Raw genomic sequence first — 5,000 nt, 5'->3', positions numbered from 1 at the left:
GCATAAAATGATCAGTGTTTTGTGATCGTCAATTGCATATATATATATATATATATATATATATATATATATATATATATATATATATATATATATATATATATATATATATATATATATATATATACATATATATATATTAGTATATTTTGGTAGCAGTCTTTCCTGTAGACATATATTATTAAAAGTCTTAGTCGACTTGAACTTGAAACCGGCCATATACTGCAGGTATGTTGACGACATTTTTACACAGGTACCTGATGTCAGACATCTGCAGGAGCTGAAGGAGGCATTTGAGCAGAGTTCCGTGCTGCGTTTCACTTACGAGATGGAAAAGGATGGGAAACTGCCCTTTCTAGATGTAACAGTCATGGAAAAGAGCGGAGGTTTCCACACTGCAGTCTACACTAAGGAAACGAACATAGGAATGTCCCTAAATGCCAACAGCGACTGCCCAGACAGGTACAAGAGGAGTGTTGTTAACGCATATGTCGACCGTGCTCTCAGCCACAGCTCAGAATGGAAGCAAGTCGACGAAGAACTCTGTAGGGTAAGGCAGGTCCTAGTCAACAACGGCTTCTCCAATGGTTTCGTCGAAGACATCATAAGAAGGAAAGTGAAACGCCATGCAACCTCTGAAGAGACAACTAACACAACACCTATACCCCCTATTAGACTATTTTACAGGAACTTCTTTTCCACAGCTCATAAAACGGAGGAAAGGGTCCTGAAAGATATTGTTAATAGAAACGTTATCCCTACAGACAAAAATCAGAGGATACAACTGACGATTTACTATAAAACCAGAAAAAAACGGCCAGCCTACTCATGAGAAACTCTCCAGACACAAAGCAGAACGCTTTAAAAAAAAAAAAAAAAGAGACCAACGTCGTCTATGTCTTCAAATGCCCACTTGGGGACTGTAAGCTCCAAAAAACCCAGTATATAGGCAAGACAACAACATCTCTTTCTAGGCGTTTAACGATGCATAAGCAACAGGGCTCCATTAAGGAACATATAATCTCTTCCCACAACCAAACCATCGCCAGAGAAATCCTAGTAAACAACACAGAAATCATCAATAGATACAGCGATAGCAGACGGCTTGACGTTTGCGAGGCACTGCATATTAAGAAGTCAACACCAGCAATCAACAGCCAATTAATGCACAACTATATTCTACCCACCTCAAGACTCTGCTCCAATATAGAAGCATCAAGAAATATGGACCAATAGGCTTTCTACAGTCACTTCCATTTCAATACCCATTGTTTCGTGTTCTGTCTTGTGTTGATGAAATTAATACCCTATTAAATACCACCTCACCCCATCCACCTCACTCAAATGTAGATATAAACAAATCAGAGATATGTAAGTTCTATTCAGTTGTGTATGTGTAAAGTCTTTGAAAATGTAATAAGTTTTACGAAATGCGCTCAAGTGTCGCGTCAGACAAGAAATAAAAATGAATTTTGGAGAATTGATTTTTGAATTACCTCCAACAGTGAAAAGAAATGTACGAAAGATTGAGAAAATTCGTGTTAGAATTATTAATCTTACTTTTTCGGTCATATTTAATAATATATATATATATATATATATATATATATATATATATATATATATATATATATATATATATATATATATATATATATATATATATATATATATATATATATATATATATGTCGTACCTAATAGCCAGAACGCACTTCTCAGCCTACTATTCAAGGCCCGATTTGCCTAATAAGCCAAGTTTTCATGAATTAATGTATTTTCGTCTACCTAACCTAACCTAGCTTTTTTTGGCTACCTAACCTAACCTTACCTATAAATATAGGTTAGGTTAGGTTAGGTAGGGTTGGTTAGGTTCGGTCATATATCTACGTTAATTTTAACTCCAATAAAAAAAAATTGACCTCATACATAGATAAAAGGGTTGCTTTATCATTTCATAAGAAAAAAATTATAGTAAATATATTAATTCAGGAAAACTTGGCTTATTAGGCAAATCGGGCCTTGAATAGTAGGCTGAGAAGTGAGTTCTGGCTACTAGGTACGACATATATATATATATATATATATATATATATATATATATATATATATATATATATATACATATATATATATATATATATATATATATATATATATATATATATATATATATATATATATATATATATATATATATATATATATATATATGTCGTACCTAGCAGCCAGAACGCACTTCTCAGCCTACAATGCAAGGCCCAATTTGCCTAATAAGCCAAGTTTTCCTGAATTAATATATTTTCTCTATTTTTTTTCTTATGAAATGATAAAGCTAGCCATTTCATCATGTATTAGGTCAATTTTTTTTATTGGAATTAAAATTAATGTAGATATATGACCGAACCTAACCAACCTTACCTAACCTATCTTTATAGGTTAGATTAGGTTAGGTAGCCGAAAAAGTTAGGAGGTTAGGTAGGTTAGGTAGTCGAAAAAACATTAATTCATGAAAACTTGGCTTATTAGGCAAATTGGGCTTTGCATAGTAGGCTGAGAAGTGCGTTCTGGCTACTAGGTACGACATATATATATATATATATATATATATATATATATATATATATATATATATATATATATATATATATATATATATATATATATATATATATATATATATATATATATATATATATATATATATAACAACACCAGACTGTCTGAGTCTGGTGTTGGCAAAGGCTTTAACAAGCCGAAACGTTCACCTCATTTCATATTTCTCTGTGGATTTTCCACATATATATATATATATATATATATGCGCCAGAACGTACCTAGTAGCCAGAACGCACTTCTCAGCCTAATATGCAAGGCCCGATTTGCCTAATAAGCCAAGTTTTCATGAAATTATTGTTTTTCGACTACCTAACCTACCTAACCTAACCTAACTTTTTCGGCTACCTAACCTAACCTAACCTATAAAGATAGGTTAGGTTAGGTTAGGTAGGGTTGGTTAGGTTCGGTCATATATCTACGTTAATTTTATCTCCAATAAAAAAAAATTGACCTCATACATAATGAAATGGGTAGCTTTACCATTTCATAAGAAAAAAATTAGAGAAAATATATTAATTCAGGAAAACTTGGCTTATTAGGCAAATCGGGCCTTGCATAGTAGGCTGAGAAGTGCGTTCTGGCTACTAGGTACGACATATATATATATATATATATATATATATATATATATATATATATATATATATATATATATATATATATATATATATATATATATATATATATATGCAATTGACGATCACAAAACACTGATCATTTTATGCGGAAAATCCACAGAGAAATATGAAATGAGGTGAACGTTTCGGCTTGTTAAAGCCTTTGTCAACACCAGACTCAGACAGTCTGGTGTTGACAAAGGCTTTATATATATATATATATATATATATATATATATATATATATATATATATATATATATATATTGGTGTATATATATATTGGTGTATACTGGCAGCAGGTTTTCTTTCAAACATGTTTCATTGAATATGACCGCATATTCTGTATTTATTATTTTCTGGTTTAGGGCTTCTATCCCTCTAACTATTTTCTTAGCATCAGGGCTTAATTGAAATAGGAGTTCTCCAAAACTCATTTTCGTACTTTTAAGGTGAAGAAAAGAAGTGATTTACTATAGAGTGTATTACACTTATTTGTATAATTTGCACGACGTTTCGAACCTCCATGGTTCATTCTCAAGTGAACAGATCTTACAATACTAGTTGATTTTATACCCGCATTAGGTCAGGTGATAATACAATGAAGGTGAAAACATGGGGGGATACATAAGGGATAAACATAGGGGCTGCAGAAGGCTTATTGGCCCATACGAGGCATCTCCTATCTAAACACAAAGATTAATCCAGTGTAATTGGCCTGTTATGTTGGACATTGTGTTCTGTGTTGGCATCGATATGTTCTTGTCTTGTCCTTACTCTCATGGTGGGTAGAGTAAATAGTTCCGTGATTTGGGTGTTCATGGTAGGTCGCTCTATTCTTATAGAAGCTCTATAAGAATAGAGCGACCTACCATGAACACCCAAATCACGGAACTATTTACTCTACCCACCATGAGAGTAAGGACAAGACAAGAACATATCGATGCCAACACAGAAGACAATGTCCAACGTAACAGGCCAATTACACTGGATTAATCTTTGTGTTTAGATAGGAGATGCCTCGTATGGGCCAATAAGCCTTCTGCAGCCCCTATGTTTATCCCTTATGTATCCCCCCATGTTTTATGTTTTATGTTGTTGTTTCAGGTTAAATAGATCACTGTTGATGGTTTGCTTGAGTTGGATAGGGATGTCGTAATGGGTCCATTTGTTTAACAGATTCTCAGCTTGCTCTGTAAGGGATTGGAGGGCTTCCTTTTTCTTGTTTAGTTGATGCCGTATGAGCTCTTGCCTATACCTATAGATAAACTCTGTATTGCGGACTGCTGGGTCATGTGGGTTTACATTGGTGTATACTGGCAACAGGGTTTCTTTTAAACAGGTCTCATTGAATATGACCATATATTCTGTATTTACTATCTTCTGATTTAGGGCTTCTATCCCTCTAACAATTTTCTTAGCATCAGGGCTTAGCTGAAATAGGAGTTCTCCAAAACTGTTTTTCGTAATTTCAAGGTGAAGAAAAGAAGTGAATTACTGTAGAATGTATTACACTTATTTATACAATTTGCACGACGTTTCGAACCTCCATGGTTCATTCTCAAGTGAAAAGAATTTTCAGGACTGGTTGATTTTATACCCGCACTGGGTCAGGTGATAAGACAATGAAGGTGAAAACATGGGGGGATACATAAGGGATAAATAGGGGGTGAAACATAAGAACATTAGAATAGAGGTAACTGCGGAAGGCCTATTGGCCCATACGAGGCAGCTCATATCTACATACAAAGATTAATCAAGTGT

Source organism: Procambarus clarkii, chromosome 25, assembly GCF_040958095.1.
Source record: "Procambarus clarkii isolate CNS0578487 chromosome 25, FALCON_Pclarkii_2.0, whole genome shotgun sequence".
Taxonomy (NCBI): domain Eukaryota; kingdom Metazoa; phylum Arthropoda; class Malacostraca; order Decapoda; family Cambaridae; genus Procambarus; species Procambarus clarkii.
The sequence above is the reverse complement of the archived record's forward strand: the minus strand, read 5'-3'. Positions refer to the sequence as shown.